Consider the following 21,116-nt stretch of genomic DNA (forward strand, 5'->3'; position numbering starts at 1 on the left):
CTTTGCTCACTTCAAGTGAGCGAACAACCATAGGAGTACTTAAAGGATGCGCATTGTCCATGAAAAACCGTTTTAAAACTTTCTTAGTATAGGCAGATTGATGGATAAAGATCCCTTTTGCGAAATGTTCAATTTGCAGACCAAGACAGAGTTTTGTCTTTCCAAGATCTTTCATCTCAAATTCTTCCTTCAAATATTCAATCACCTTTTGGAGCTCTTCTGGAGTTCCAATGAGATTTATGTCATCAACATAAACATCAAGTATAACAAACTCTGAGTTTGTTTTCTTAATAAAAACACATGGACAGATGGCATCATTTATATAACCTTTATTTATCAATACTCACTGAGGCGATTGTACCATATACGCCCTGATTGTTTTAGACCATATAATGATCTTTGTAATCTGATTGAATACATTTCCCGAGACTTTGAACCAAATGCTTCAGGCCTTTTATATCCTTCAGGAATTTTCATATAAATTTCATTATCAAGTGAGCCATAAAGATAAGTTGTAACCACATCCATCAGATGTATTTCAAGGGTTTCATATACAGCTAAACCGATGAGATATCGAAATGTTATAGCATCCATAACTCGTGAATACGTTTCTTCATAGTCGACGTCAGATCTTTGAGAGAATCCTTATGCAACAAGGCGTGCTTTGTATCGCACAATTTCATTTCTCTCATTTCTTTTCCGTACAAAGACCCATTTGTGGCCAATTGGTTTTACACCATTAGGCGTTTGGACTACAGGTCCAAAAACCTCACGTTTAGCAAGTGAATTCAATTTTGATTGAACTGCTTCTTGCTATTTTGTCCAATCATATCTTCGTTGACATTCTTCGACAGATTGAGGTTCCTGATCTTCACTGCCTTTCATAATATTTAGTGTAACATTATATGCAAAAACACTATTCACCATAATTTTTGAACGATTCAAATTGACCTCATCACCAGTAGAACTTACTGATAGTTCTTTACTTACTGGAGTCTCGAGTGTACTGATTTCTTCAGGAATATCAGGATTAATCAGATCTTGAATCTCTTTATGAGATCCTTTCATAGTGTCATTCTGATCATTGTTTGTATTTCTTTTTCTATGATTTTTATCCTTGGAGCCTAATGGCCTACCACGCTTCAGGCGTGGATGAGATTCAGAGGCTATGACACTAGTAGATTGTCCCTTCGGAACATCAATTCGAATAGGCACATTCTCTGCAGCGATATGCTGTTACACCTCGGAATTTTCCCCGTGAACGTACAATGAATAGACTAACGAAGAATACGAGTATATGGTGTTTTAATCAGAAGGGAATGACGTTTGACGACCCTAAGTAAGATTTCAAAGGCAATGGGAATAAGGGATAAGGTTATGCTCCACAATGACTAATTATAGATTCTGAAGACGTGAAAGTTGCAGATTTGGACTTTGGCCCAGTTGATCGTAAAGTGAAATACGGACCGTAAAGTAGTATACGGCCCGTAAACCACCATGTCGTATTTCAACTCACAAAACCTTAACTTTCTGCCAAATGATTAAATGGTTAAATACGACCTGGAATACGAACCGTAAACTGAAATACGGTCCGTAAATTGCGATCGCAAATCACCATGATCCCCAACATACCTTTCTGGTTTTGATATGCTTAAATCCGACCACGAAATACGGCCCGTAAACTGGAATACGGACCGTAAACTGGGTTTACGACCACTGTGCACTTCAGCCACTGTTCATTCCGGATTAGATTTTAAGTCATTAAAAGGAGACCCAAGCTCATTCAATTCATTTCATTTCCATGATATTTCTCTCTAGAAACCTCTAGAATGCTCTCTACTCTTCATCACAAGAAAATCAAAGGAAATCCATGATCAATAACACCAAATCCATGAAATAAAGTGTATGAAACCTAACTAAAGTTCATCTCTATCAAGAAAACCCAAAGGAAGTGAAGTAGGGTTTTGATGCTAGAGGAGTGATTCCATTCAAAGCTTGTTCAACCATCATCTAAGGTAAGTTTCATGACTAAAACATGTTGTTTAAGGTATTGGAAGGTTAAGATACTTGAATTGTAGAAAGACATAGGAAATGGGTCATTAATGAGTGAATAGTGTCATGGTTGGATGGTAATTAGGTTGAATCATGAATGTTGGTGTGTTGTGATTATGAATGCGTTATAAATGACATTTAGACCATGAAATAAGTATTATATACGAGGAAACGCGATAGTAAGCTATAACCATAAAGGTGGAGAAATGGAAGAGAAATGGTGGATTGTGGTCAATGTATACAAATGACGATTGTTGATTTCAATATTGTGAATGTTGTTGTGAGCGTGTGGGAGTTGATATAGAATATGGGAAAGTAGTATAAACGAAGGAAGTGTTGTCCAGTTTTCCCTAGAATTAGTAACGCGTTCTTATAGTCGAATTAACTAACGATAGTGCGAATTCTCTCTTGAAGGTAGAAAGTGGTATCGAAGGAGAACAAGCAAGCGATAGCTTAGTTAAACGTCAAAGGTATGTGAGGCTAGTCCTTTCTTTCTAATGGCATGAATCTTCTAGCATGATTTTCTTTCCTCCTCACGAGTTCCTATATTCCAGAAAGCTAAAAGCCTATGTCTATGAATAGCTATGTAAGATAAAAGATATGACATGATGTTATTTATTGCTTACACTCACCTTATGTGTTAATTACTTCAAGGTGAGGCAGAATGTCAATGTTTACTCCATAATGAAATCGGGGGAATCACGACCTTACGTCACCCCGATAAAGTAAAGTTGTTCATAAGCATTATGTATGTATTATGATAAGTATATTATGATGAGCATGTATGATGATGATATAACACCGCGCCTATTTGGCCGGGTTGTCACCGCTAAGGCGGGCAGCTATACGATACACCATGGCCAAATGGCATGGGCAGACACCACTAGTGGGCGACATGAGAAGATACCCGGGACGCGGGAGGCCTGGACGCAGGCTAATGTTATGATTATCACACCGATCCGATATGGACGGGCAGCTTGTATATTACTACACCGTACCTACATGGGCGGGCAGCTTATACATTATGTATATATGACATGATGATGATTATGAGTAAGCCAACATGCATTATTTCTTTTACCCTTGACAGTCAAATACAGTTATTCCATATTGATACTTTTTTTATATCATTTCCTTATTTCCTTGTTTATGCCTCTCATACTCAGTACAATGTTCGTACTGACGTCCGTTTTCTTTGAACGCTGTGTTCATGCCCACAGGTAGACAGGGAGAAGAGCTTGACCCAGATCCGTAGTAGCTGTCAGCTGATTGAAAGCACTCCTCTGTCCCGGAGGTGCTTGATTATTCTTTTGTGTATAGTCATATATATGTATTTTTGGGCATGACGGGGTCTTGTCCCGTCCTTATAAGTAGCACTCCAGTAGAGGCTCGTAGATGCGCAGTGTGGGTTAGATGGTCTCACGAGATGCTATTATATGTATATATACTTTGATAGCCGAGAGGCATATGTATACAAAAGTATTTTTATGTTCTCAAATGAAAGATGATTTTTCCTACGTTTTGAGTATAAAAGTTGATAAAAGAGCATTAAATGAGTAAGATGAGTAGTAGAACGAGTGGTGCTCGGTGGCTAGCCCTGGGTACCCGTCGCGGCCCCTAGCTGAGTCGTGACATATGCAACTTAGTTATTCTTTTCAAATCAGTAAATGCGTCTGACATTTGATTTGCTATTTTCTACAAGTGGATGATCTTCTAGATCTCCTGCTCACATATAGGGGCACGTAGATCAAAATGAGATAGTGATGAAACTTTCCATGCAATTTCTCTTTTGGTTTCTTCTTTTCTCTCTCCCCCTAATTGTGGGAAATTTGTTTAATCAAATCGACAATCTACAAATCGTGAGTGAATAAATCTCCCATTAATGGTTCAAGGTAGCAAATAATAGAGGGTGATTCAAACCCAACATATATTCCTAACCTTCTTTGGGGGCCCATCTTAGTGCGTTGTGGTGGTGCTACTGGCACATACACAGCACCACCAAAGATTCGGAGATGAGCAATATTTGGTTCATGACTAAATACTAATTGTGAAGGGGAGTATTTATTATAATGAGTCGGTCTGAGACGAATAAGGGATGCTGCATGTAAGATAGCATGACCCGAAACGGTAGTAGGCAACCATGTTTTCATAAGTAATGGTCTTTCTATCAATTGCAAATGCTTAATAAATGACTCAGCAAGGCCATTTTGGGTGTGAACATGAGCTACAGGATGTTCAACTTTTATCCCAACTGATAAACAATAATCATCAAAAGCTTGGGATGTAAATTCTCCAGCATTATCAAGACGTATAGCCTTAATATGATAATTTGGGAACTGTGCCCTTAAACATAATATTTGTGCTAATAATTTCGCAAACTCCAGGTTGCGAGACGATATGAGGCACACATGAGACCATCTCGAAGACGCATCTATTAGAACCATAAAATATCTGAATGACCCACAAGATGGGTGAATAGGTCCACATATATCCCCATGTATGCGCTCTAGAAAAGCAGGAGATTCAACGTCAACTTTCATTGGTGATGGCCTGATATCAATTTGCCCTGATGACAAACGGCACATGAAAATTCACTACTTTCAAGAATCTTCAGGTTCTTAAGTGGATGCCCATTTGAATTTTCAATAATTCATCTCATCATTATTGATCCAGGATGACCCATTCGGTCATGCCAAAGCACAAAAGTTCTTGAATCGTTAAACTTCTGGATTACGATTGAGTGTGCTTCAATTGTACTAATTTCTGCATAGTACAGGCCAGAAGACGAAGTTGGTAATTTCTCCAAAACATATTTCTGGCCAGAGACATTCTTTGTAACAATAAGATATTCATCATTTGTTTCATTTAATGCCTCGACGTGATTCCCATTACGGCGGATATCTTTGAAACTCAACAAGTTTCTTGGGGATCTAGAAGAGAATAATGCATCTCCTATAATAAGTTTCGTCCCCTTAGGTAGAAATATAGTAGCTCTTCCAGAGCCTTCAATTAATTTCGAATTTCCAGAAATTGTACTAACATTTCCCTTTTTCTTAAGCAAGTGAGAAAAGTATTTCTCATCTTTGAATATGGCATGCGTTGTTCCACTACCAATCACACAAATATCTTCATGATTGGTCATTGATCCAAATAATATTTGAGGATTTTTCATATATTCTTCAAAACGAAAGAATAGACAAAGTAAACATCGAAGTAGATATTATGATTAGACAAAGCATTACACACGCTTTATTACATATATTACTATTAAACAAAGCATTACACACACTTCATTTACATAACTATGGAAACATAACTACATTAGCTAATACAAACGACATGTATGAAATATCTAAGTTATTACAGATCCATCACCGATCAGATGATCTATTTTCCCTTTAGGGTGTTCAAAGAAATCTGCCACATCTAGATGCATGAGTTCAACATTATCTTCAGAAATGAAATTTGCTTCGGCATTCTTTTTGGCCTTTTGAGGGAGGCTTGATACAACTCAACTAGGTGCTTTGGCGTACGACAGGTACGTGAGCAATGCCCCTTCCGTCTACATCGGAAGCATTTATTTTCTGAATTTTTCTTATGCACAGCTTCATGCTTTTCCTCCTTCTTTTTACACTGCTAGTGATGAAGGGTACTATTTGGTGCAATACGAGAATCATGATTAAAATTCCTTCCTCGACCACAGCCATGACCACGACTAGGGCCACGACCTCTTTCACGCCTAAAATTGTGAAAGTTTGCCTCATTCACTTCAGGGAATGGAGCAGTACCAGACTTTCATGATTTTTCATTAATAATTTGTTATGTTGTTCAGCAACTAAAAGATATGCAATGAGTTCACAATATTTCTTGAACCTCATTTCTCAGTACTGCTGCTGCAGGAGCATACTCGAGGCAGGAAAAATGGAGAATGTTTTCTCCAGCATATCATGCTTAGTAACATTTTGACCACATAATTTTAACTGAGAAATAATTTTAAACATTGCAGAATTATATGCCTTAATAGATTTAAAATCTTGTAGCCTTAAATGGAGCCAATCATAATTTGCTTGTGGTAGTATGTCCATCTTCAGGTGATCATATCTATCTCTCAGATCATTCCACAGTGTAAGAGGATCTTTAACCGTGAGATATTCCATTTTCAAATTCTCATCAAGATGATGGCGGAGGAATATCATTGCCTTGGCACTGTCTTGGTCTGATGCCTCATTTTAATCTTTGATGGTGTCTGCTAGACCCATCGTATTAAGGTGAATCTCGGCATCAAGAATCCAAGACATATAGCTATTGCCGGATATATCTAAGGCTACAAATTCACGTTTAGTAAGATTTGCCATTAGTTAAGAAAAAAAGTAAGTCAATACCTTCGAGACTTTTAAAGTATTTGCTCGAGATGGCAGAGTCTTGTGCTGATAATGTGTTATAAAATGGAACTAAGTACTAAAATAAGTAAGTAGTAAAAGTCACACAGAGAGAGAGAAACGAGCAATATTATACTTTGTTTTACTAATTTTCCGTTATCCTCTCCATCAACAGAATGAATGGCTATATATAGCCTCATTACTTGAGAATGTTATATTGCTACAGTGATAGCCATATGGGCTCACGTGGCAACATCATCATAACTTTGTGACCAAGTATTCTCCTCTCCAAGTCCCAAATGGACAAACATATTACTATTTACAACATATGTGTGATTAAATTGTAATGGCACCCACACATATAACACCACGTGAAAGTTTCGATTTTGACAACGTACATACGAATAATAAACCAATAACACAAAAGTGATAAAAAAGATTTCGGAGATAAAAAGAACAATAACTGAATACGAGATTCACTAAGATAATAGTGCTATATAGTACTCCCTCCGGATCAAGAAAAGAGTTCACTTAGCCTTTTGTTCTTGGATCAAAAAAAGAATCCACTTAGCAAATTAAGAAAGAATTAACCTTGTTTATCTATACTTGCCCTTATTAAGTGTTATATGATCAAATCTCAATGCCTATTTAATTAGGGGTAGTTTAGTCAAATTACCTATTTTTGTCTAGGAGTTAGTATTTTTTTAAAGGGTGTGCAAATGGCTAAGTGGACTCTTTTTTTGAGCCAGAGGGAATATTATTTAAAAAAATTGGCACTATAAATTATCGGCATCCCGAATAATTATGCGTAGAGACTAACCAGCATAGGTGAACGGATCAAAACTTGCGGCAACAAAAAAGAGATACTATACCCTAGAGGTGGCAAATGGATGGCTTGGGCTGAAATTGGGCGGGTCAGAATTGGCTGAGCAATTAATGGGTCAATGCCCAACCCAGTCCAAAATTTACTTGGGCTAAGATTGGCGGATCAAGATGGGCTAAATAATAGGTGATAACCCAACCCGTCCAACTTGACCCAACTTTTCATCTTTCTTTTAGAAGATCTTCTCATTACAATTTCTCAAACTATTTATTATTCTCAGGAAATTGCAGCAGCAAAACTATGCATTGCAGCTTTTTCAGAAACTTTTTTTGTTCTTTTCTGAAAAATTAAACTTGCAATTAGCCATAAACATACAGATCATCAAGTAATTTTTTCAACCAAATTGCAGAGTCAGTTGCATTGTCATTTCAAATAGGAGAGCACTAAATTAATTTTTAACTAAGTGTTTTAATTATCAAGATCTGAATGCATTGAATGAATGTTTTCTTTTCTTCTTGCAATTGAAAGAAGACTAAGTATTTTATCCAGAACATTTACAGCCTTTAGAAATTTTTGTGCTCTCATTCTCTTGCGTTGGAAAATTTTACCTTGAATTTCAATTTTAGGAAAAGAAAAATAAGTATTTCTGGGTTTAATTTATTTTAAAATATTTAAGTTAAAAGGATGTAATAAAATATCTGCAAAATTGTACAGTTCTTATACAAATATAAAGGATACAAGGTTGACACGTGAACAAACTCTAAATCTCTATTTCTACAAATAATATATTAATTTATTAAAAAGATTCATTCAGATAAAATACACAACAATGACTCCCTTTTCGGTGGCTTGTTCTCATTCTAATCAAGCAATATTGTTGATGGCACAGTAACTGTTAAAATTCTCAACGGGTTACATTTGGGCTCCTTCACGGGTTGTACTTGGGCGATCGCGAGTTCAATTCACGGGTCAATATGGGCTATGGCCCAAATCAGCCCATCAGAAAATTAAGTCATGCCCAACCCATGAAATGTTGGGCGGGTTAAATGGGCTTGGGTCATTTTTGCCACCTCTAGTACTATACCCGTTAAACATAGTTACCTAATTGTTGATAAAGGAATATGGAGTATTGGCTTTTAGTGTTGTTCCTAGATTGGTAATTTCCCCGCAGACAAACGTTCTTTCAAAAAAAAAAAAAAAAAAAAAGTGCATATGATGCGTTGTTTTGTTTCTTTCTTCGGAAAAGGCTCAAATATGTCATCGAACTATCAGAAATGGCTCATTTATGCCACTCATTGAAAGTTTGGCTCAAATATGCCACTGCCGTTACCTTTTTGGCTCATCCATGCCATTATTCACTAACGGTGGTTTTAAAATACCAGATATGCCACGTGGCAAAAATTTATTGGTCCACGTCACTTAAATGAAAACCAGCCAAAATAAATCCTAATTAAACCAACGGAAAAGGCTCAAATATGCCATTGAACTATCAGAAATGACTCATTTATGCCACTCGTTGAAAGTTTGGCTCAAATATGCCACTGCCACTGCCGTTACCTGCTCAAATAATGATGGATTCATTGTCAAATGCGTATCAATCCATTAGTGGGAGCAAATGAAATTATTATACAGCAACATACTTAAAATACTTATATATTAAAATAAGGTAGAATTTAATTACTTTTTTATTTTTCCCTTACTCTAATAAATGTGAAAAGAGATTAATGTCATAAAAGAAAAATATTATTAAATGGAGATCAAATAATTAAAAGGTAAATTAGTGAAATTATAATTCTAATTGACGTTTCCTTAAAAAATCGTGCAAAAGACAACGTGACAAGTAAAATGAGTTAAACCAAAAATATTTACCAAAAATTAAAAAATATTAGTTCTTCATTTAAATAGAAAATCAAATTTCTACTTTGTTTCATTTTAAACATGTAAAATTAATATAATAATTTGAATTAGAATTATCCAAATCAAAATTTGATAAAAAATAATAGGTATTGTTTAGGCTCAATCTACATACATTAACAATAGAATATTTTACACCTTTAAATTAATCGAATTAAAATTCAAAGTATCAACTGATGCTTAAATATTGCTATTGTTTTATCTCAAAGAGAGGAAAATAGTTTCCTTTTAAATAAGTCTTCGCTTTTAAAAAGCATTAATAAATTTTTGCCAACTTTGTATTCGTAGCAAACACTAATATAATAAAGAATGAGGCCACCAACTGGTGGTAAAAGGATTCAATTCACTGGAGATCCAAGCGGAGTGTCAAAAAGGTAACGGCAGTGGCATATTTGAGCCAAACTTTCAACGAGTGGCATAAATGAGTCATTTCTGATAGTTCGATGGCATATTTGAGCCTTTTCCGTTGGTTTAATTAGGATTTATTTTGGCTGGTTTTCATTTAAGTGACGTGGACCAATAAATTTTTGCCATGTGACATATCTGGTATTTTAAAACCACCGTTAGTGAATAATGGCATGGATGAGCCAAAAAGGTAACGGCAGTGGCATATTTGAGCCAAACTTTCAACGAGTGGCATAAATGAGCCATTTCTAATAGTTCCGTTCTTTCTTTGATTCGTTGCCCTTTTTTTCCCCTTCCCTTTGAAGCGTTGCCTTTCTTGTCTTTCTCTAAAGCGTTGGCTTCTCTAGGTTAGTTATGGCTATTAATTTTAGAAGTTTATTTAAGTAATACTAATTAGGTTTTTAAGAAGGGTAAATATGTAATTTAACTTTTAAGTTTTGGAGTTCCTTCTTTTAATATAATATAGATAGATATAGATAGATTAGACACTATGGTAAGTACAATTTTACTCATCCCTCACTAAGGCCTCATTTGTTTTCGTTAAGATTAAGACGTCTGAATCTGAATGCACATTTGAATGATTAAGATGTTGTCTCTAGATCTGAACACTGAATGATTAAGACCGTTTGTTTTTTAACATCAGAATGTGCATAACATATTTATTTAAACATAATAGTTATACAATTCAAATAAAAAAGTAACTAACTATTTGAAAATAATATCAAATTTAATGAAATAAAAATAATATTTGACAAAAAAATAAAACATTTATGTTCTCTAGTAACGTTGGAGATGCTTTGTAGTGGTGGTGAGTGGTTTGGGGGGGGGGGGGGGGGGGGGGCAGGATTGGTGTTGGTGGTGTGGTGGGTCTAGGGGTAGGGTGGGGGTGGTGCTGTGGGTGGGTTGTTAGGGTGGTGTTGGTGGTGAGTGGGAGGGAGGGGGTAGGGGCTAGGGTGGGGGTTGGGTGGTGGCGGTGGGTGGGTTTTTGGGGTGGGGGTGGGTATTGGTGGTGGTGGGTACGTAGTGGTGATAGGTGGTGGTGGGTAGGGGGAGGGTGGGGTTAGGGTGGTGGTGGGTAGGTAGAGTGTGGGTTTAGGGTGGTGTTGGTGGTGAGGACGGGTAGGGTGGCGGCGGTGGGTGGGTTGTTGGGGGTGGGTAGTGGTGGGGGGTTGGGGTGGTGTTGGTGGTGAGTGCAGGGTAGTGTAGGGGTTGGGTGGTGGTGATGGGGTGAGGGGTGAGTAGTGGTGGTGGGTAGGTGGGGGTGGGTAGCGGTGGCGGGTGGCGGGGTGTTGGTATTGGGGGTGGAGGGTTGGGTTGGTGGTGGGGGTGGGGTGGAGCTAGTGATAAAAATTATTTATACAAAATACCTCTTAATGATATTCAGACTTTGTTCAAGATTTTAATGATTAAGACCTATTCAGACCAAATAAGTGGTTAGATCTTAATGTAAACAAATGAACTTAATGGCTTAAGGTCTGAACCATTCAGATTCAGACCTCCATTAAGTGCAAACAAATGAGGCCTAAGTGACCACTTCTACAATAGTTGTCTGCAAGTTTAAGAGAAACAAGCAGTTCTTTTTTTAGTTTTTTCAAAATCAAGCATCATCATTGCGTTGATCAATGCAAGTAGACATTGTGGTTCAATGCAATCTCCTAAGATCTCAACATAGTGATGTACCTTTATATTACATTATTTTTTTTTGTATGTTCCAAAAAGAAAAAAAGATGAGATCTCTCTATATTTTAAAATAATTTAACTTTGAATTTTCAATTAAACCCTTAAAGACATTCTTTTTATAGCCATGGTAATTTTTAAGATCACAAGTTTTAAAAGTAGTTCTTACTTTCTTAAATTTTGTACTCAGTTAAACACTACGACATAAATTTATACATATACTTGATTTATAAATATCATACACGATGGACAAATACTTTCTAATAGGAAAAGGATGGAACATACATATATTACAAGCTCCATAATTCTAATTTAATCACTCCCAAAGATGCATTGATGAGATTGAAATGACAAGTGATGGTTGCTCAGTTGGTAAAACACCTCCACTCATGACCAGTAGGTTCAGGATTCGAGTCACGTCGGAGGGAAGTGTGGAAACACCATAGACCCTCCAAAATAGGGGGTAAAAAAAATGAGGTTGAAATGGAGAAAACACCTTGCATCTTTGAAATTATGTTGACTCCTTCCACATTTTTAAAAGTCGTCTGGTAGACGACCTCTTGAAATTTTTTCATGGCCCGTGGAGGCAAACTTATCGCTACTAAAATACCCTTTTTTCCCTTGTTGTTTTTAACTGGTACACAAATTAAAACTAATGATAGAGCTTTTTGGAACCCCTCCAAAAATGGGCTTTCCCCATGCAAAATCAAATTCATCAAATCCAGCAGATCTATTATCTGAAACAATAAAATTCCAAGAGTTTGTTTACTCTAGTCTTCGTTTAATCACCATTAAATCTGACTGATCTAATTTACTCTTCATTCATATGATCTTTAACTTTTTTGACCAATTCAACTATATATATTAGTGGATTTGAACATAATAATCCCGCTTTGATACTACGGCTGGAATAACGAATGCATTCCTGTAATATTTAGGTGGCAATTCAAATTTTAGTGACTTTCCATGTACGTTAACAAGGTATTTCAAACAAACAGTTTCTTTGGGATGCAAATCAAGAGAAATTGTACGACATTTCCATAAAAACGCCGCTAACAACTCGAATTTTATGCTTTCACAATTTGGAGAAACTTGATTCTTAATAGCTTCCATCTCCTCCATCTCCTTATTTCCAAAGAAAAATAATTACTATGTCACATTGTCTTCTATAGATTCCCATGCAATTCTTGATTCAATTTGCTCATCAAACTCAGGGTGAATACATGTAGTAAATACATGGTGATGATCTAGCACTTATGAGGCCACTTTGCCATTCAGGTAATATAGAAGGTGCAGAAGCTCCTTGAATTAATTCGCTTAATGCATTTAAAATCATTTTCAAGCCATATGCATTCATCACAGTGTGATCAAGTCTGAATCCAACAACAAATTCACCACTGCTAAAATGGGTCACCTATACATAGAGGTATACTAGTTTAAGAATTTAACTTTCATGAAATGGCAGTGTAAAACAATATTTTAATACATAAAAATAAAAATAAAAATAAAAAGTTGCCTACTTTGGAAAATTCTTATGCAAACTGTCAGTGTATAAGTTAATTAAATAATACATAAATATCCCCTAAACTTGTTTTGAATTTTCAACTACTTAGACTTCGTGAGTACTTATTACCCCTAAGACACTTGTTCGGAGTGGAATATAAGACTTTATATTCGAGGCACATGTCGTGCATTTATTTGTCTTTCAAGTGCAGGTAAATATTTTCCTTTCGTATTGGCTAGAGCAGTGGTAGATATAAATTCAATCAAGGGGTTCAATAGAATTTCCGTCGTCCCATAATTTCATTATATAAATAGGATAAAAACATTTTCTTGTATATATGTTTCTTAATACTCTCGACACAAGGAAAGCTTAAAATGTAGTGGTACGAGAGCTTCCAAAATTGCTTTAGGTCATATGTCGGAATCTTAAGTGTAACCTTCTTGCATTTATTTGTTTGATCCTTTATTAGGATTCCTGACTCTTCTAGTATTGCTTTAGGTCATAAGTCGGAATCGTCACTAATTGTTTATATTATTGGTGACGAAAATTAAGGTTACAAATAAATAAAAAAAATTTGGCTAAAACTTATAACATTACTACAAACTCTAATTTGTCGCTATTGCAACAACATATTTTTTGTGACGAAATTTTTTTCGTGTCCAACAACGTAACTAAATTTTAAGACAAATAATAGTTTTTTATAAATCGGGTACATTATTAGAGACAAAATAATGTGTCACCGATAACTTAAAATTCGTCGCTAATGCTACTTAATGAATGGCGCCAAATCATTTTTTGGTGGGAAACTTTAGTGGCAAAAAATTATTAGGTATGACATAAAATTCGTCACTAATTGTTCACTTTCTGTGACAAAAGTTAGTGTTTAAATACACGAGCCACATACTTTTAGTGACGAAACATATATTTCGTAGCAAAAGTTTTGCCACTAAATTTTCCCACCAAAAAATGATTTCGCACCATTCATTAAGTAGCATTAGCGACGAATTTTAAGTTATCGGTGACACATTATTTTTTCACTAATAATGTACCCGAATTATGATAAACTATTATTTGGCATAAGATTTAGTTGCATTTTGGACACGAATTTTTTTTTGTCACAAAAATATTTTAGTTTGTAGTAATGTTATAAGTTTTAGCCACGAAACTTTTATTTATTTGTGACCTCAATTTTCGTCACCAATAATATAAACAATTAGTGACCATTCCGACTTATGACCTAAAGAAATACTAGAAGAGTCAGGAATCCTAATAAAGGATCAAACAAATAAATGCAAGAAGGTTACACTTAGGGGTCGTTTGGTTGGAAACAAGTTATCCCAGGATTACTTATCCTGGGACTAGTTATCCGGAGATTAGTGTTAGGAAATATTCTGCAAATATTCTGCAATCATTTAGCAGATTCATAGGATATTTAGTATTTACTATGATTGATTGTATTACCATATATGTAGCCTTGTATTTATTACATTTCCATTCTGTGTATTGTAATTGTACTATAAATACAAGATACCCACTTTGTTGGGTCATTACACCAAAATATATTCAACTTGGTAGCCTGTTAATAATATAAGTAGCATAAAGTAGAGCGTCAGGCCAAAACGACGCAGGGACATTAGCTTGAAAAAGTAGGCAACGAATGACATCATTGAGGTGGCGGTGTTTGCGCTCGGCATGACCATTTTGTTGGGGAGTATATGGACAAGAAAATTGGTGAATAATACCCTTATCACGGAAAAAGGATTTAAATTGAGTATTATCGTATTCTTTACCCCCATCATATTGGAAATATGAAATTGATGAATCAAAGACATTAGATATCATATTATAAAATTCAAGAAATTTACTATAAGTTTCAGATTTTTGCCGCATGAGATAGGTCCAAGAGAATTTGGTATAATCATCCATAAAAAGCACATAATAACGATAACCAGAGTTGGACACAGTAGGGGAAGTCCAAACATCATAGTGAACTAGAAAGAATGCTTTATTGGTTGTACTTGTAGAACTTGAAAATGGGAGCCTAGATTGTTTGCCCAAATGACAAACATTACACATAGAAGGATTAAAACATGAAGAACTAGAAATAACTTTATTTCGCGATAATACATCAAGCACAAGTTTTCCAGGATGCCCAAGGCGCTTGTGCCACAATGAACATTGCGAAGCGGATCCAAAGAAAGCAGTGGGACTTGTTGACGGAATGAATCTTGAAGAAGATGAAAACGGATAGAGAGATCCTAAGTTCCTACATTGGAGCAGTGTGTGGTTGGTCCTCGGATCCTTAACGGAAAAATAAGAGTCAGTGAATTTAGCATAACAATTATTGTCGACACAAAGGCGATGAATAGATAATAAATCTTTCTTGAGTTGAGGAACAAGAAGAATATTTTTAAGAAGCAAAGGCTGTTTAGAAGTAGGAAGAAAAGAATGACCAACATGAGAGATAGGAAGTAGATTACCGTTACCAACCATCACTTGCGCATTACCCTGATATGGAATGGGATCAGAAAGAACATTCGGATTTCCAGTCATGTGTGAGGAAGCCCCTGTATCAGGATACCAGATTGTTGAAGGTACTTCTTTGAGGCTCATCGCTGCCAAACCTTTGGGAAAATTTTGTGGAACAAAAGAATGGTTAAAGCGATTGTGACATTCCAAAGCTGTATGATTGTAGTGAAAACAAATCTGACATTGTGTCATCGATTTAGTCGCATTTGGAGTCAGCGGAGGGCCAAGTATGCTTGGAGCAACACGAGTAGAATTATTAAAATTTGTATGATAATTGTTCTGGCCAGATCTACGACCACGATTCTTATTATGAAATCTCCCACGACCACGATTTTGATTAGAGCCACGACCTTGATTTTGTTGAATAAAGCGGCAGTAAAGAACGCCACTGATTATTGAGAATCATCAGATGAAATGGCTTTGATGTGTTCCTCTTCAGTAATAAGACGAGGACGTAGAGCAAAAAATGAGGGAAATGGCCTATTTGCATTTAGTCCAGAAACAAATGTTCTGTATGACGGGGGTAAGCCTTGCAAAGTTTGAGCAACAAGGTCCTCGTCTGATATTGGTTTACCGATGGCAGATAGTGCACTTGATAAAGAATGCAACTGTTGTAAATATTCTTCCATTGAAAGAGATCCTTTCTTGAAATTCTGAAATTTATTTTTAAGATGGATCATAGAGGAAGAAACATGGTCAAGAAAAAGTTTCTCTAGCATGCTCCAAGCTTGATGAGAAGTCTCACAATTGTAATTTAGAAGTGTGTCGAGGACAGATGGCGAGAACGTCGCATTGATCCAACTATGAGCAGTTGTGTCCAAAATGCAACTAAATCTTATGACAAATAATAGTTTATCATAATTCGGGTACATTATTAGTGAAAAAATAATGTGTCACCGATAACTTAAAATTCGTCGCTAATGCTACTTAATGAATGGTGCGAAATCATTTTTTGGTGGGAAAATTTAGTGGCAAAACTTTTGCTACGAAATATATGTTTCGTCACTAAAAGTATGTGGCTCGTGTATTTAAACACTAACTTTTGTCACAGAAAGTGAACAATTAGTGATGAATTTTATGTCATACCTAATAACTTTTTGCCACTAAAGTTTCCCACCAAAAAATGATTTGGCGCCATTCATTAAGTAGCATTAGCGACGAATTTTAAGTTATCGGTGACACATTATTTTGTCTCTAATAATGTACCCGATTTATAACAAACTATTATTTGTCTTAAAATTTAGTTACGTTGTTGGACACGAAAAAAATTTCGTCACAAAAAATATGTTGTTGCAATAGCGACAAATTACAGTTTGTAGTAATGTTATAAGTTTTAGCCACAAAATTTTTATTTATTTGTAACCTTAATTTTCGTCACCAATAATATAAACAATTAGTGACGATTCCGACTTATGACCTAAAGCAATACTAGAAGAGTCAGGAATCCTAATAAAGGATCAAACAAATAAATGCAAGAAGGTTACACTTAAGATTCCGACTTATGACCTAAAGCAATTTTGGAAGCTCTCGTACCACTACATTTTAAGCTTTCCTTGTGTCGAGAGTATTAAGAAACATATATACAAGAAAATGTTTTTATCCTATTTATATAATGAAATTATGGGATGACGGAAATTCCATTGAACCCCCTTGATTGAATTTATATCTACCACTGCTCTAGCCGATACGAAAGGAAAATATTTACCTGCACTTGAAAGACAAATAAATGCACGACATGTGCCTCGAATATAAAGTCTTATATTCCACTCCGAACAAGTGTCTTAGGGGTAATAAGTACTCACGAAGTCTAAGTAGTTGAAAATTCAAAACAAGTTTAGGGGATATTTATGTATTATTTAATTAACTTATACACTGACAGTTTGCATAAGAATTTTCCAAAGTAGGCAACTTTTTATTTTTATTTTTATAGTATTAAAATACTGTTTTACACTGCCATTTCATGAAAGTTAAATTCTTAAACTAGTATACCTCTATGTATAGGTGACCCATTTTAGCAGTGGTGAATTTGTTGTTGGATTCAGATTTGATCACACTGTGATGAATGCATATGGCTTGAAAATGATTTTAAATGCATTAAGCGAATTAATTCAAGGAGCTTCTGCACCTTCTATATTACCTGAATGACAAAGTGGCCTCATAAGTGCTAGATCATCACCATGTATTTATTACATGTATTCACCCTGAGTTTGATGAGCAAGTTGAATCAAGAATTGCATGGGAATCTATGGAAGACAATTTGATAGAATAATCACTATTCTTTGGAAATAAGGAGATGGAAGATATTAAAATCAAGTTTCTCCAAATTGTGAAAGCGTAAAATTCGAGTTGTTAGCGGCGTTTTTATGAAATGTCATACGATTTCTCTTGATTTGCATCCCAAAGAAACTGTTTGTTTGACATACCCTGCTAACGTAGGTGGAAAGTTACTAAAATTTGAATTGCCACCTGGATATTACAGGAATGCATTCGTTACTCCAGCCGTAGTATCAAAAGTAGGATTGTTATGCTCAAATCCACTAACATATAAAGTTGAATTGGTCAAAAAAGTTAAAGATCATACAAATGAAGAGTACATTAGATCAGTCAGATTTAATGGCGATTAAAGGAAGACCAGAGTTAACAAAATCTTGCAATTTTATTGTTTCAGATAATAGATTTGGTCGATTTGATGAATTTGATTTTGGATGGGGAAAGCCCATTTTTGGAGGGGTCTAAAAAGCTCCATCTTTCATTAGTTTTTGTGTACTAGTTAAAAACAACAAGGGAGAAAAGGGTATTTTAGTCACGATAAGTTTGCCTCCACGGGCCATGGACAAATTTTAAGAGGTTGTCTACTAGACGACTTTCAAAAATGTGGAAGGAGTCAACATAATTTCAAAGATGCAAGGTGTTTTCTCCATTTCAACCTCATTTTTTTTACCCCCTATTTTGAAGGATCTATGGCGTTTCCACACTTCCCTCCGGCGTGACTCGAATCCCGAACCTTCTAATCATGGGTGGAGGCGTTTTACCAATTGAGCAACCATCACTTGTCATTTCAATCTCATCAATGTATCTTTGGGAGTGATTAAATTAGAACTATGGAGGTTGTATGTGTATGTGTGTGTGTATATATATATATATATATATATATATACACACACACACACACATTCCATCCTTTTCCTATTAGAAAGTACTCGTCCATCGTGTATGATATTTATAAATCAAGTATATGTATAAATTTATGTCGTAGTGTTTAATTGAGTTCAAAATTTATGAAAGAAAGAACTACTCAAAATTTATGAAAGAAAGAACTACTTTTAAAACTTGTGATCTTAAAAATTACTAAAAAAAATTCGTGGCTATAAAAATATTGTCTTTTAAGTGTTTAATTGAAAATTCAAAGTTAAATTGTTTTAGAATATAGAGAGATCTCATCTTTTTTTCTTTTTGGAACAAACTAAAAAATGATGTAATATAAGGTATGTAGCTATGTTGAGATCAGACAAGAGGGGGTTTTTCAGATGGTAAGCACCCTCCACTTTCAACCCGAAGGTTGCGAGTTCGAGTCACTAAGGGAGCAAAGGGGAGCTCCTGGGAGGAGGGGTTTAAAAATAAAAAAAAAAAAAAAAAACTATGTTGAGATCTTAGGAGATTGCATTAAACCACAATGTCTAATTGCATTGATCCACGCAATGATAATGTCTGATCACTGACACCAAGCATGATTTTGAAAAAACTAAAAAAGAACTGTTTGTATTTTTTTTTTTTTTTTTTGGGTTAGTAATATGTTTATATTAATCACCAAGTGCATCATTTACAGCTCCATAGCATAGCCAAAACACAACTAGCTATCTGGTAAGTAATCTCTACAGATGAAACTCAAGCCTATTGCTAAGTACTGCTACTCAATCAAAATTTATAGTTTTGGATAAGGTCTCGAATGTCGGGGTAGCTCGAACAGTACAAGTGTAGGCTATTTCACGAGCAACGGTTTCAACTTCGCGACTTCTCTGTTCAAAGATCCTCGCATTCCTTTCAGCCCATATCTAGTTTGTAACCTCAACACACACCATGGGAAAGACTCTAGCTTGCTGTGATTTCCCTTTCCCGCGATTGATCATCCATTCCAGTTGGTGTATCCATGATTGTGAGTTGTGTAGAGGCTGTTGCACGCAAGCCAATATTCGTCTCCAGAGTTGCTGCGCATAAGAACAGCGGACAAACAAATGCTCCCTATCTTCATTATAATTTTTGCACATCACACAAACTGGATCAAAGCTCATTCCCCAGCTGATAAGCCTTCAGTTGTCAATAATCTCCCATGGAGACAGAGCCATAGGATAAAAATAGATTTGGGTCGAGCAACAATATGAAACATTAAGCATTTCCAATTTACTCTCTCAAGGTTACTTAGTAGTTGTAGATAAATGCTTCTGATCATGCTCTTGCCAGTTTGTGTCATAATATTCACTTGTTCAAGAGTATTCCATGCTCCAATAAGTTGCCTCACCATCCAACATACTTGGCCATGTCCTGATTTTTGATGTAAAACACATGAATCCACTTGATCCAGAGTCTGTCTTGTTTACTCGCCAGGTCCCAACACAATTTAGCTATAGCAGCTTGATTCCACACCTGAAGGTTTATGAGATTGAGTCCCCCAGAAGCTTTAGGACAACAAACTCTATCCCATGCAACCAGAGCTTTTTTAGTAATTGTATTGACCCCAGACCATACATAGCTCCTACAATAAGCTTCAATGGCTTTGATCACTTTAACAGGCAAGACAAAGAGTTGAGCCCAGTAGGATTGTATGCCAAATAACACACTTTGTACTAATTGAACCCTCCCTGCGTAGGACAGCTTCTTAGCAGTCCATGAGGACACTCTTTTAACAATCTTCTCAATTAGTGGTTGCCTTTGAATTGGTAAGCTTCTTTGTAGATAAAGGGATACCAAGATATTTGAAAGGAATATCCCCCTATGAATATCCCAGATGGTGTAAAATTCTGTCCCTCTCACTTTGTACAACCCCGCCAAAATAAACAGAACTCTTGCTCAAAATTCTGTCCATGTGAACTGCTTGTTTCTCTTAAACTTGCAGACAACTATTGTAGAAGTGGTGACTTAGTGAGGGGTGAGTAAAATTGTACTTACCATAGTGTCTAATTTAGATCTAAATCAGCTGAATTCCATTTACATTTACATAAATTAACACATATATTTGGATAGTACAGAGGACAAAAGTTTTGAAATCAATAAATATCCTTCTGCATATCATAAGAAAACTTCTTCGCGAAATAAATATAACAATCAAATTTGAATAAATTTAGTGATGAAGAGTATGTATATGTCCAATTAAAACATTGTGTGTCTAAACGATTTGAGCCGACGGAAATTTTGCAAAATATTTTACTTGAAATAATTTTACATTTCTATATTATGGGTTAACCCATTTCCTACACGCTCATTTAACACTCAACCTGTTTTTTGACCCGCATGAAATATGGGCAGGTGAAATCCGACCCGTTTTGCTGAATCCACTTCCAACCCGCTCAAAATTGGAATTAGTTATGAGTTTCGTCGCTAATCGATCGCTAAAATGCTCATAGCTAACCAAAATTTTTGACAATTCATCGCTGAATGGGATTAGCGATGGATTTTGCTATTTAACTACAAAATTTGAGTTAATGAATATGGTTAAGTATAGTTCAAGCCTGCAAGGGTATTTCTGTCTTTTCAGCTTAGTTCCAGTAATTAGTTATTAGCAGTTAGGCTACAATTAGTTAGTTGATTAGTCTTAACTAATTCTTCTATATATCGATGT

At 35.7% G+C, this 21,116-nt stretch overlaps 2 pseudogenes; one reads left to right on the forward strand and one right to left on the reverse strand.

Annotated features, from left to right (window-relative positions):
- Positions 1-11,615: 11,615 nt before the first annotated feature.
- Positions 11,616-21,116, reverse strand: part of LOC132612239 (methanol O-anthraniloyltransferase-like) — a 34,385-nt pseudogene continuing 24,884 nt past the window's right edge.
- Positions 16,218-18,322, forward strand: LOC132610276 (methanol O-anthraniloyltransferase-like; annotated as a pseudogene).

This window comes from Lycium barbarum, chromosome 9, assembly GCF_019175385.1.
Source record: "Lycium barbarum isolate Lr01 chromosome 9, ASM1917538v2, whole genome shotgun sequence".
In the NCBI taxonomy this organism is placed as follows: Eukaryota; Viridiplantae; Streptophyta; class Magnoliopsida; order Solanales; family Solanaceae; genus Lycium; species Lycium barbarum.